Source organism: Nannobrachium achirus (assembly GCF_963921795.1).
Source record: "Nannobrachium achirus genome assembly, chromosome: 11".
Lineage (NCBI taxonomy): Eukaryota > Metazoa > Chordata > Actinopteri > Myctophiformes > Myctophidae > Nannobrachium > Nannobrachium achirus.
Window position 1 is genome coordinate 26,775,770 of NC_137820.1, and position 15,507 is coordinate 26,791,276.

Here is a 15,507-nt window from a genome sequence, read left to right on the forward strand (position 1 = left end):
TGATGTCTAGGAGAGTTGCTTTAACACCTTAATTTACAGTACCTACAGTACCTACCGTACATACATACCTACCTACCTACCTACCTACCTACCTACCTACCTACGTACCTACCTACCTACCTACGTACCTACCTACCTACCTACCTACCGGTACCTACCTACCTACCTACCTACTGTACCTACCTACCTACCTACCTACCTACCTACCTACCTACCTACCTGCTGTCAGTCTATAATATATTAGAATGCAATTATAAGAAAACTAATTGTCAGAGATGTCGTCAATAAGACAATGTATTGTCACTGTCAAGTAGAGTGTTTATACAACCAGGTCAGACAATGTTGCACAGTCTGTGGTCCGTTACATTAGTCTTGTTTGCTTCTTGAGTTGAAAAGCCTCTTCAGTAACTTGTTTGCGTGTTTTTGCAGGACCCCCGCTTACAGTAAGTAATCGTATTAAGTGGATTAAATGATCTACGATGTGCCCTGCGGGATCAAACCCGGCTCTAATTGACAGTTAAAAGTTTCAAACCATTTGCATATGCAGTAAACAAGTCCAAGGAGCTAAGATAAGCATCAACAGCTGTTACTTCTACTTTAGAAGTCGTGTTGTGTTTGAAACATTTCAGTAGGTAAAAGCAGAGAGATCGCCACAGAATAAAAAAGCTGTTGCTTGTTGTTAGGAGGACAAAGTGCGATTGAACACTTTTTTACCTGTACATGAAAACTTAGATCTGGATCAAAAACGCATCCCTCGATGTTTATCAGCTGCATGGCTTGGCGTTAACAAATGGATACTAAGATTGCCCTGAATCAGATTTATGGGGTTAGAAGGGTCAAATTAAATGATCTAACATCTATTGTCTGCATATTGAAGAAAAGTATGACACATCTAGTTCTTACGGTCTATTGTTGCACGATCCCGATCACGTGATCGGGATCGGCCGCCGATATGGTCATTTTTATAAGATCGGAGATCAGGGGGAAAATATCGGGGGAAAAAAAGTTTTTTTTTTTTTTTTATATTTTCTGGGGGTAGTGAAAGTTACAGGTAAGGTGAATGCGAAACGTAAGCTTACCATAATCACAGTAATCCTTAATCATTTTCAATCATATTCAAGGGCTTTTGGAGAAATGAGACAGACACAGAGCCCTGCAGAGGGGAGGTGATTGTGTCAGACTCTGTGTCCAGCTGGCAGCTGATGCCAATAAGTAGTAACGGCCCCTTGTTAATGGATCAAAGGAAGGCAATTATGTCTCTCTGCACTGTCAACTAGCAGCTACAGATGCATACTTCACTGCACTAGTAGGCCTATATCTGAATTGTCGCTGGAGTAGCAGGAACACCGCCGTCGCCACCCGCAATGTGGTGGCCCTCGGCTTGGTACCCTAGACATAATTCGGCCCTTGGCGAAAACTAATTGGGGAACCCTGGCATACAACAACGTTTGTGACGTGTGGCTGGAGACAGTTATAGGCCTATATGTGATTATGAAGAAGTTTACTGAGGTTTTAGACATATTTTAGTTTGTTCAACACAGGATATTTAAATGTAATATTTTGTTTTGTTTAGTTTTGTAAAAAAAAGTAATAGAATTATGTTCTTATTGCACTATTCTGCTCTTAATTTGATTTAGTTTGCATGGTTATTTTGTGGTACACTACTCATAAGCTTTGTTTTTATTTTGTTTGATTCAGTGCTGCACTAAGTGATAGAATGAATAGATTTTTTTTTGAGCGGTGGTCACAACGCTCCTATACGTGGCCGTGTGTGTGGGTCTGTCTGTCTGTCTGTCTGTCTGTCTGTCTGTCTGTCTGTCTGTCTGTCTGTATGCGTGTCTGTCTGTATGTAGCCTGTATGTAGTACCTTTTGTGACCACACATGTTAAGGGAGGGGCGCTGTTGTTCAGGCCAGGCCAGACACCCACACACACACACACACACACACACACACACACACACAATATATATATATATTTGTTTTGCTGTTGCGCAGCCTCCACGACCACCGCTCAGTTCACACGGGTGTGATTTTTCTTAATGCCTTGCCAAAAGATCGGATCGGGAAAGATCGGGATCGAATCGGAAGCAATAATATTTGATCGGTATCGGATCGGGAGCAAAAAAAACGTGATCGGGGCATCCCTACATATATACAACTATGATGCAATTAGAAATTGCAAGCTTAAACCTCAACAAGCGTAGAGGAAGAGTTCCGGATGGACAGACGGACAGACATTCGGTCGATTGATAGTTATATAATATATTATTATAGATAATAAGTAATAAAAAAGGCTGTTGACTGTTAGTAGAGGAAAGAGCATATAACAATCTATTAGCCATGGATTAGGTCTAATACAGTAGAATGAACACCCAGTACCCATGTGCCGATAAGGATGATTTTTTTTCTTTTTGCAAAAGAAATGAAGAAGAGCAGGTACTGTACATATTTACATGTATGTAATTCGGCTGTATATCTTTGCTACTGTCATGTAATCTTCTCAAATAAAAAATAATAACTTGAAGGGTGCAATTCTGGGAAATTGCAAGTGTGGTTGCAGTGACGAGAGTCATGAGTAATCCGCAGGGAAATTAATTCTGTCTTACCATTTATAAAATTGCGACCATAGGGAGCAGTTAGTATCAAAACCTACGCCTCATGTCTGTCAGCCACGCCTTATGCCACGCTCCATATATATGGTGCCATATTATGGCTGTCCTTGGCCCTTTTATGACCATATATGGACATCCCTGATGTCATCAATATTAAGCCCATATCTGGTATCATGATGTCAAGTGAAGCATGACCAAAAGCTTCTCTTTTCTGTTGTGGAGCCGCCCAACCCGGATAACATTATAAGGTTTACAAAACACAGGTACACTTTGCTGGGAAAAAGATCTCGGACTGAATAGTGTGTTGCCTATAGCAACCACACTATTGTATTCGGTCTATTGTATTATTGATTGCATAATTTAACACAAAATGTTCTATAAGAGATACAGGAGCTAAGCCATTTAGGTATTTTGCATGCACACTACTATAAACAGAATAATTCAGCATTGGTACCACAATGCCAATAATTATCCAAAGCACTAAAATGCAGGCTTACATGTTCATTCTGCCATTGACCCCTGCTGTGTGTATGCATAATACAGCATTTATTCGTTTTTATTATTTCTTGTTATCTTCTTCAGTCCTACGCTTGCCTCTATTAAGTGCTTCATAACCATGGGCTAATAGGTTGGTGTACTTCACAGACTCATGTTGGCTCTGTGTTGCTTGTTGAAAATAGGATGTGTCATTGTTTTGTTTTAAGGGGAAGGGCCATCGACAACTTTAAACACATTAATAGAACACAGTCCTTTACATCCATTACCCCCTGGTCACTGGGTTCGCCCACCCCCATTCTTAACCCCATAGACTTATTCAACATCACGTCATAACATAACTCTGTTCTAAAATTAAGAAAAACTAGTCTGATTCTGTCAGGTAGGGGACTCTGTGTCGTTTATAGTATTTATTAATATTTGATAACGTCTGTGTTGGTATGGAGAAAACAGAATTAATTCTGCGGCTGTAGCCGAAAGTAAGGTTTTGAAACTACAGTAGGAAATCTCAGTTTGTGCTGCTCAGAGATTTGAACCCATTTGATTTGGCGCTACGAACCGGCTGCGACCGCTTGCCTTGCTAATGTCGTCGATCCTAGGCAGGTTTAACTTTTGAACCCCCAACCTTCTGCATGAATGGCATTGTGCTCTAATCGCTACATTAGGGCTGCCCCTTACATAACACACAGTGATTGAATGTGGTATTGTTTATTCATGCATCGTTTATTCATGTTTGGTGTCTTATAATCCCATAAGGGATGGATGGGTCTTTTGACAAGACACGAAAATAAAAATTCATTAATTCATGCATTCATTCATTCATACAGTATAGGTAGAGTCTGAAGGCTGATTTCTAAAACTGCAGAAAATGGGGAGTGAATCTCTCCCTGAATGGGAGAAAGAGGTCATTACAGCTTGAAACCCTAGTACCCTTTGTCAGGAATGAAAGAAATAAGGAGAAAAAATAACATTCACTACACTGGCAACCTGGATCAAAGCACCACATGAAGCTCAAGGTTATTATTTGCTCATTGCTCCAACAACAATAAAAAGCCTGGAGTTCATTTTGATCATAATGTACATTAATGGCACATGGTCATTTCACCCTGGGGTAAAAGGGTCTCCTGAGTGAGATTAATTATCTGAAGAACAGGCTCCTTCATTCAATTTATTTTTCCAATATCTTGAGGGGGAAAAGCTTTTAAATCTAATTGGGAGACGAGTGTTGATGAATATTGATTGCAATTTGCTCTCTTTGTAAAAACAAAACAATAAGAACATGAGCTGATGCAAAGACAACAACAAAAAATCTCTCCCCTGAGAATCAGGAATCGTATAAAGAAAGTATCCCCATGTCCTGAAAGGCACTTTAGCATTTTATGTACTTTTTTTTATTTTTTTATTTTGTATTTGTTAATCAAAAAGCTCATTACTGGGACATATTCCCCCATTTCGTTGACCTGTGTTTAGACCTATAGCATTGTTGTTGTTGTTTTTTTGTTTTTTTTTGTAGGTCAGCATTATTCACTTTTATCAGTGTTTTTAAGGTAGGCCAGTCCGTGGCAAGACCAGAGACACTGTGGCATGGAGGCCTGACCTAGGGACACTCTGTAAGATTGGCAGCGCTGTAAAGTCAAGTTTTATAACACACAGGGGAAAACATTTAAAAAGAAAGAAAGAAAAACCAATGTGGTAACACATCCATGCATGTCTATAATGCATTACAAACATACTTAGAATGCATGATCATCTGCTTATAACACAGCATAATCATGAACTCGTAAATAATCATAATGCTTTATATCAAAAATCATTAGACATTATAAAGCATTGTATAATGACTTATAAGGTCAAGTAGGCTATTATAATATTTCGTAATTGCTGTAAACGTATCCATTGCCATTTCTATCAAGGATCATAGTGTATTATAATTGCCATAATTGTAATACATTATAATAATGTTATAACGTATCAGAGTTCTTGCATAAATCCAATGCTATTTCTGTGGAGATTGGAGAGATACAGTACACAGTGCTGTTATTGTAACATATATTCAAATCTTACAAATTGATAAATTAAACAAACAATGTTTAATTTGTAGGTTTTGTCCCAGTACCGTGTTGCAAGTAATCACTGCTATGCCAATAAACCAAAATAAACAATTTCAAGAAGTTTTTTTCAATGCAGATTTGATTAAATCCCTCTTAATTTGGTTTGTTTGCGGAGGTGAGAACACACTAATTGAACCGGGATGCAGCTGTTTAGTGTGCATCCTGAGAGAGCTAGTCCCAGACCGCCAGATCGCTTTGTTTGAAATGAAAACTAGAATGACTGAGAAAGACCAGCCTGTTAGAGTGTGTAAACGGAAGTATTGGGATGTGGCAGAAGTACCGCCAAGGAAGTTACATTGAGGCTTTAGATCTTTATTCTCTGTGCATGAATCGCAAAACTCATGCAGATTGGTACACATTATGTCTGGCATCATGTGATCTAGACGTGTCATATTTTTCATTAGCCACAATCAAAACAAAAAAAGAAAAAAGAAAAAAGCCTCTAATCTTCCCCAAATTTTAATTGAGCATTGAGGAGCCTCTAAAATCACAGAACCAAAAGTGATATCACATCCACCCATAGGTGTTGGAACAAATGCTATACATGTCACAGTTTGTACAAAATGAATGGTCTTGTGAGTCAATTACCGTCAGAAATGGTTCAAAGATTCTGGGGAGCCCACCCGGCCTGGCAAAGCCCTGGCCTCCAAGGAGGGCCCTTCTAGTTCTGCATAAAGTCATGTCAGTGACTCATCATATCTGGCTCTATGCACCCCATCTGACACATGGTTCTTCTGGCATCTCAGGATGACTATTGGCTCGAGAGATGGAATGGATCACGATTCTGGCGTTTTTGCTCATGGACTACTGGGATTTTCACTGGCATCCTAATTGGAGGCCTGCTAAGGCCATCCATCCGTCCATCTATCTATCCATCTATCTATCTACAGTATCTATCTATCTACCTACATACCTACCTACCTACCTACCTACCTAAAAATCCAGATATGTTTTTTACACTGGGATTGGGAGCATCCACATAATTACTTGCGCCAGCAGAGCGCGCAAGTACTATACTGATATAAATAACAAATCACGTGGTTGGCAGTTGGCACCTCGACAGAGTGCCAACTTGCCGACCCACATACATACAGACAGCACTCATTACCGATTAAAGTACTTGTGCAGGCCATATATGGCCACAAGTTGGCACCTCGACAGAGTGCAGACTAATTTTATATATATTATATATATATATAATTGTATCTCAGACAGTCATACAGCTGAATTCAAAGAACAGTTATGAACAACAGAACAGCATGGTTGTGAAGGTTCAGAGAATTTGCCAATTCCTCAGCTGTAGATTGCACAGAATGTAACTCCAACTTTAGATGTTTCGTTGATTTTATTGTATTTACTTCAAACTAGTTCAAACAGTTGCCTTTTTGAACTATGTTACTGCTACTGACAACTAACATTGTTCCCAACCCACAGAAAATGTCTGTGTGACCCTGTGCAGCCACTGCAAGGCTATTGTAAAACACCCAAATTACATCAGGGTCAATGGAAACATCAGGTAAATTAGCAAAATAATTGCAAAGTTTCCAATCTTTAATCGCTTTCCAGAGAACATTGAGTTCTTTCGCTGAATTAATGCCACTTAAGGCTATGCACACACACTCGCATGCTCTCTCACGCTCTCACGCTCTCATGCACGCACGCATGCACACACACACAACTGGTCATGGTTAGAGTATTCCTCCCCATAGGAGTCACCCTCAGTAGTGCTTTGATGTTCACAACAGTACAGTATGTCCATGTTATTTGATCTGATACTCCCAGTTCACGATCCCACTTATCCCCATCCATATGTGGGCCTAATTTGCACATGAACGTTATAAGTCCTTAAACAGATATAGCTATAAGCCAAGCCTGAAAGGGGAAAAAGGCACAGGGATCAAATGACAGGTTTCAAGCCCACATAGTATTTCATCTTGAAACAGCATGCATTTTCACAGCGTTTCATCTACCAATCAACTTAACACGCCTTGAGATGAATAGAATCCATTATCTTTCTCCTAAGCTGAAGGTCAGCCAAGAAAGTTTTCAACGTATTGTCCAAAAAAAAAAAGGAAAAAAGACGAGGACACAGCATTAGAAAAGTGTTTCAAAAACATTTCCACTTTCAGGAGCTACCTCAGTCTGGAAGTCTGAAATTTCTCATTTTGAGCTGACAGGGTGCTGCGGGGAGCAGAGCGGCATCACTCAGGGACAGCTCTCTGGCTGCGGCTCCTATCTCTCATTTCTCTCCCTACTCCCTTCCTCTCTACAAACACGCCCCCATGCCCACTCCCATCACCGGAAGACAGCCAGGCTGCACAGCAGCGGTGGGCTCACCGCTCGCAAACAGCACAGCGTGCTGGCAGGCGCGCAGCCGAGAGAGGTACCGTAGCTGGGCTCCCGCCATAGCGTTCCTGTGCCAAGAGGAGCAAGTTTGTTTTGTTGTAAAGCTTGTGATTGCAAGGCACGATGTATGTAGCTGTAGAGAGGCAGCAATGCTGTAGGTAAGGGAACGAGGCGCAACTGTGCTTGTCAGCACAGAAAGCGCCCGCGTTCTGGGAGCACACAAGAGGAAATCAATACTGATGGCACAAATGAGTAAGTGTTGTGAATGGGCCTGCAGGCTGTGTACGGACTGAAGACAAGCATGAGGGGAATTCATGCTAGACACAGTAGACAGGGAGGGTAAAGATGAGGTGAGAAATTATCTGGAAACTTTACTTTCTAGCCCTGGTGATTTCCCATAGGCATATAACAGGGGATGGGGGGGGGGGGTCTTTGGAGAGGGAAAGAAAGAAAGAAAGAAAGAAAGAAAGAAAGATGTGTTTAAATGTGTTTAAAATGTGTTTAAATTATATACTGTATATACAGTATATATATATATATATATATATATATATATATATATATATATATATATATATATATATATATATATAGTATCATTGGGAGCTTTTCTTTACAAGCTCGCAATGCATCACAATGTTATTTTTTGATGTGTCACAGCCAGCGGCTATATGGCTATTCGGGGGTCCTTGGCATGGAAGATTTGGGCAATACCTGGCCTATATAACACAATGCCCCTCATAGTCCTCAGACATTCATGAGGGGTAATTACTAGTTGACTGAGAGGGATCAGGGTACACAGAGCAGCCTTTGCCTTGTTGACCTTGGAGAGGTTTGGGTAAAATCTCTGTAATTAAGCGGCAGTAAAACGCTAATGTTTGGCATCATTTTGCACTTTGTAGACAAGCGCGTGGCCAATGTGCAGTCGGTGCAGAGGTCTCAGCATGTCGGATGTCGGTGTTCTTGTTTTTGTCTGGGCATTATGGAAATCTATTTATCTAAAAGCAATTTGGCATCATAAAGCTCCGTGTCCATTCAGATGCATCATATCAGCGAACCTCTAACCACCTGGCTCATAATTAATGTATCCAACCCCAAGGAAGAGGAACAACTGTACTCACAAGTCGCATGTAATATTAAAGTCATGTTCTAGGCAATCCCTGCTTGTCTGTATCACTCTGCATAGCGGCACAGCAACGATGCTAAATATTCATATTCTAATAGTATTTCTGCTTTTTTACAATGTGATGATGGATTTCCCTGTCTATGCCCTCCTTGAAAACGCTGTTTCATACATATTTAATGGGGTCCTCTAAACAATTTTTACATTTTGTCATCTTCAATGATGCATGCCATCAAACTCGCAGGGAGAGAGTCTCAGCCCAGCAGCACTGGCCCCGCTATCACCACCACACCCAATTTGTTAGACATGCCAACTTTCTTGGCTTTCCATTTGTGATCAAATCTTTAACGCCCCCACCCCCACCATCACCACCATTGCAAATGGATGGATGGCTGTATAGTCCCATGGAACCTATAATGGCTTTGTAATAACATGTTCATATGATACATTTGTCACACACACACACACACACACACACACACACACACACACACACACACACACACACACACACACACACACACACACACACACACACACACACACACACACACACACACACACACACACACACACACACACACACACAAAATAAATGCATGAATTTGAGAGATGCGATTGCAATCTTCAGCAAAAAAAAAAGAAAAGGAAGGAAAGACTGTTAGAATGTGGATGTGTCAAAGCTAAGTGGCACACATTAATCACAATATCCCGCAGCATATTGCTGAAGCAAAGGTTCCTATTCATTGAGAGCTTTGGAAAATCAATATTATATATGTATAAAAAAACACATACTCTGCAAATTAGTCCATGCACCGATAAACACTATGGCTGCACACGTAAGTTTAGATGATTCAATGACAAACAATCTGGATAAGGGAGTGTGTCTGTGCATTTCTGCGAGCGTGAAAGCCAAGGCATAAGCCTTTTTGTTGGGTTGAGTGCATGTATCTGTGCAAACAAGACAGGAAAAGACACAGGCAAATACCCATTAGTAAGTGCAGCCTTACCTGTGAAGGGACAGATATATTGTCCTACACTCTGGCTCATGACAGCATTTCATTTTGACAGAGATACTGTAGTGACCCTGCTAGGGAGGAATACATGAAAACTGCCACTTAGGCAATGCTGACAGCCAATATCAACATCCTGCACGGCGTCACATTCCTCTCTGTGCCTCTCTCGACTTTGGACAAAAATAACAGAACTATAAGCTCACTTTACCTGCGATGCGATACGCTGTGTGCTTGTTGATTAATTCGGCTTAAAATACATTTATTAGTATAGTATAATATAGTATAGTATATGAATAGTTTTAGTTTGTGTTTGCAAAATACTCACAGATGAATATTTGTATTGTTTATGTGTCAACCTCCTGGTGTGTAAAGAGTGCAAATACACAGCAATCAAAGTGAGAGAGACTGTACAGTAGCAACGTGGCAACAGTTGGCTTTGCCTTTATGATGATTTTTCATTGCAGCCTTCTCTATGCATCTGTGACCAATCAACGGTTGGCTTTGCATCGCTGCTGACTTTTAATTAGCTTCTTTCTTCTTCAAAGAATAAAAGTGTGACCAAATGCCATGGAGAGTAGAGACAAACATAGGAGAATGCAAAGGGAAAGATGCAAGAGTGAAATATGTTTTCCACCATGTTGGAAAAATGATCGGTTTAATATTATCAAGCGTGTTTTTGGTGCTCACCCAAACTTTCATGTGCTTTCTTCCCTTGACCTTTGCAAGCATTTCATTTAACTTTCTTCACAGGAAAATGGATTGTAATCACATCACAGATGCTGGTGAGCACCTAACCCCTATTAAATATGGCTAGCTTTATGGGAGTAGAAATAGCTCTAACAGTAGCTTACCCACTGGCTCCTTTTGCTCCTTCCAGCCAATATCCCTGGAAACGCTTCTTAAAACTACAGCTCACATTAAGTCCTCCTCCTCCTGCACCTTAGAAGTTGTTCCTGCTGGACTTCTAAAGAAGATTTTACTCTGTCCTCATACTCTGTTAACAGCTCCATTTCCTTTGCATTTCCTCTGCTAAACTGATTTGGTCCTTCCTCTTCTTCTTAAAGCAAACCTAGACTCAACTTCTGGAGCACAGAAAATGAAAAATGAAAATGTTAAGTGACCTTACAGTATGTTGTTTGCAGATTCAGGTAATTGATCTGTGTCTTTCTGGATCTGAGTGTCACTTTTGACACAAATGATCCTGCCGTCCACATCACACTGTATGTTAGTGTGCCAAAGGCATGTGTGTGTCCATGTTAAATTTCGTGTACAATAAAGATGGATAAAGGTGTGGCAATCTCCCTCAAGTGATTTGAATCTTGTTTAGGTCTTCCATAGGTAATATGATACATACAAGACCAGCACACATACACTGCGATGTACCCCAGTGATGTCTTCCTTTGAGCGACATTATATGCAAACATTACATTCAATAGCTATATTTATCAATCAGCCCAAAGGATAAAGCCAGCATAGCTTAGCCACCCCTCATCACCTTTAGTGTTTGGCCTCCCATGCAATAGCAAAAGATGTTCAGTTCATCTCTGATCTGAATGAAGTTGTGCATGCTTTCATTTCAACTATTGTAACTCTGTACACATACCAACCTAGCTTTCTTTCACTGGCTGCCTATCAATTGCATCACTATTCATATTCCAATATCACATTCAAGGCAAGATCTGGACTAGTAAAGAAAGACATTTCATAACTACTCTCGTACTATGAGCAAATGTGTATGTGCAAAATGTGCTTTGGAAAAGTGCTGTTGGACATTCCAAAGTCCAGGTTAAAAATAAAAGGGGCTCTGGCATTCACAATTAGAGCTAAGAGCTCCTAGCCTTTCTTCTGCCCGAGGAGATCTGACTCGCTGAGTGGGTACCTCATGACACTTTCTGAGATTATAGATTGGCAGTTTTTGCCCATCTACATTTTTTTGGAGCAATTGGACCACAAACAGTGTATGTGAAAATGATTGGAATTGGTCCATTTACTCATTTATTTGCATTCCACTGTATTCACTTTCTCGCTTTCACTTGGACTCGGGTGAAGTTAACCTTTGGCCAGATTAAAATGCAACCATAATACAAGTAATAAATTGTATACACATATCGCTTAGTTTGTGTTCCCGTCAGTAGCTAAAGGCTTTCAGAAATAGTAATGAATGCATGACTTGATTAATTAAAAAAAGATGATGAAGCTAGTCAAGCGACTTATTAAAAAAAAACGTTATGACTCTCAGTGAATATGGCTTAAAGCTATACTGTGTAAGTTGCTCAACTAGTGGTCAGTAGTGTATAGCAAACCGCGGTCGCGTCTGCTTTTTTCGGCCGTTTTTCGCCGCGGACCGGGCCTTCAGACAACCGCGTCCGCCTCGCCGATACGCTTCCATAGAGGTCTTTCGTGTCCCTCTACGAGCAGCGGTTGGGGAGCTACATGCTAAACTCCTAGACCAGTGTAAACACTGCAGTGTACTTCCTGAAGTGCTCGGCAGTGTATGATCTGGGCTGTGATTGGCCGGTAGGGAGACATGTGTACAGAATGATGCGTATGACGTAATTTTGCCGGGAAAAACAGCCCCGGTCACGGCCACCAGGGCTCAGTAGAACACATAAAGAAAAGGCTTTGGGAGCTGAAATTAACAGAGTGGGTGTTCTAAAACTTTAGCGATGTAATAATTAGGACAATTTTAAGATTTGTTTTATTAAAAAAGTTACATAGTATAGCTTTAATGTTTGCAAAATTCATTTCGTAAAGGTGACTTTATACATGAATGACTGAAATAATGCATTAAATAGATAATACTGCATATGTAGCATGTATTTCATGAATTTCATTAGTGTATTATTTTCTACCAAAGGACAACAGCTTAAATGTATTCAAACGTTATCTCAAGGTAAGATGTCGCTGTTGGATTCTTATCAAATATCTTCTTTTTTTTTTTTACTTATCGCCTCTCTTAGCCCTTATGAAGCCATGATAAGAACTTTTACTTTGATTACTCTCAATAAACTTGCTCTCTGAGTCTCTCATTTACTCTGGGTTTACATTGAACTGCAGTGAAGATATTTGAAAGCATTTGTTTTTTTACATGGTTTTCTTAGCCAACTGCACTCATCCTTAGTTTCACTTCAGAGTAGACATTGACCACACTCACTACGCTAGTATTATCTAAATCCCTATTTAAAGAATAATCATAATTGACTCCGCTAAATGCTCTCAAAGGACTTATTGTTGCAACCAACGGATAGGGATTGGATGCATCGCAAGGTCTTATCGGAAAATGTATTTTCTTTATTGAACTCGTGTGATTTATTTTCCATGGTGTCATTGTACTTAACATCCCGTTATCACAAATGCTAATTGCCCACCCAGCGTGCACAGCGGATGCATTTTAAATCACAGCTGAGCCTGCAGAACACCAAGTATTTAAGTTCAAAGTCTGTCCATCCATACGTCAACACAGTAATTAACTGAGATAACATTCAAATTTGCACTGTCTGGCAGAAACCTTGCATCTCAATACTTTATGTTTCGTTTTTATAAATGAATGGTCTATCAAAATAGCCGAACTACAAGCTCACCATACATTGCGTCGCTTTGCGTTGTGAGCTTGTAGATCTGCCATATTTGACTATTACCGTATTAACTTTTCATCTACAGCATATTGACATGCCCGAAATAGGGAAGCCAGGTTGAAACAGAAAGTGTTAAAATTATGTTTTTATGTGGCCACACCCAACTCATTAAGAATGCCTGGTTGTCAGGTGGGTGGTGACCCAGCTGAAGTTCGCCACACCCACAGCTGCAGTTGCATGGTAAAAAGGGAAGGGGATGATATTATGATGTCATTATATCAGTGTATTTCAATTGGGCCTTTCGACTAGGCTTTCAGCTTTCAGGAAGTAACCAAAAATACACAGGGGAGACATATGCATATTATAACCACACCTGGGGGTCTATTAGAGTAATATTAACTCCATAGACACATAAAAAACAGAAAAAGTGCAAAACTATGGCACCACCATCTCACTTGCTCCCATGCAAGGGGTACTTAACACAAGAGCTCTCTCTCTCCCATTCTGATGCCTGTAATTATAGCCACAAAAAAAAGCTTGGATTGTGTACAAGTCCCTCCATTGTGTCATGGTTGAAGGGTCTGTTGGGTTTTTATTCCCTGCTGCATGGATTCATTCTGAACCATTTTAAAGGCTTAGCTCTAACAGCATCATCTGTGATGTCACTAATGAAGGCGGCCAGGCAGCTGGTGCTGGCTTCCGCCGCATGCCTTGACGATAATAAACAGAATTGATAATAGTAGGATGCAGGGGAGGACAAGGCGAGGCCTCCGCCACACGTGCACCTTCCATCCTATAATCAAGTCCAAATTCCATTACGAGACATTACCAGAGCCCTATCTTCAGCACAATTTCTCCCTCATTAAAAGGGTTAGAGACCTCTCCTCTTTCTAGCATCCACCCCCTCTCGAAGAAACGCACGCCTACCTAATTCATTTACTCATGCTTCCTATACCCACCAACGGGATAATTGCAGTGGTAATGAACGTGCAAAAGCAGCAAATTGGGATGGGAATAACATTAGCAAACCAGGCAACGCTCGCTACTATTACTCACCACCGGCCCGCAACACGTACACACAAACATAATGCACACATACATGTTCATTCACATTCATATACGACTATAGTTACATATGACATTATACTGTAGAGGCAGTGTACACATACCAGTATATAGGCCTACTGTGTATTTGGAAATATTTGAAGTAGGACCCATGCACAAAGCACCTCAAAGTGCTCTATATGACTATTGTGTAATTTCATAAGGAGCAGCAAAGTATGATATGTTGAAGTACTAGAAATCTGAGTTGTTCCCAGCTTTGTTGAATGAAATTGGAAGTCCGAGCAGGTTTTCAGTCAGGTCCAAATGTGTTTATGACAGGTAGCATCTCAGTAGTTACAGCATTCAGTACAGCGGAGCTCCTGATACTTCAGAGAGCCATCAGTACTTTTTTGATTGATTGAACATTTTATTAAACAAAAACACAGAACAGCACAAGTATAGTCAATACAATAGAAATGTAGTACAGTACACCCTGTCTAAAGGAACATCCCAGTTTTTACGTTGGAAGTCCTAGGTATTCAATTCATGGACGTAACAAATAGCAAGCAAAGAAAACAATAACATCACAGTTATGAAAAACACTATATGTACAGGGTAAGGGAAACAAGGGGGTGGGGCTAAGGTAAGGGGGTGTGCTCACTTCTCACCTGTCTATGGAAACGGACACACGCGCACACATGCGCGCACGCACGCACGCACACACCGCACACCGCACACAGCACACACACACACACACACACACACACACACACACACACACACACACACACACACACACACACACACACACACACACTCTAACACCACTAGCTCCTACCACCGCTATTACCTTGGCACCATCAGCACAGGTCGGTTCTGTGACAATAGGCCCAGATCGAGCAGTTCTTTGCCAGCTGACACTCTGGGGGCCAACGTGAGGTTCCACAGGGGAGCCTTTGCCCTCTGTAGTCAGCTATGCAAAGCTGCTGTTGAAGGTCACATAGCTTAGATCGCATGGAAGAAAATAAGCTCATTACCAGTTTATCAACAACTCACAGAAAACGAGTGAAGCTTTCGAATGGGGCAAACCCCTGATATTCAAAGTTCGATAAGGGTGCTGCCGGCGTCCCTTGTGGAGGTTTGTAAGGTGGTATTGCAGAAATTCATGCACTTGAAGAATATTC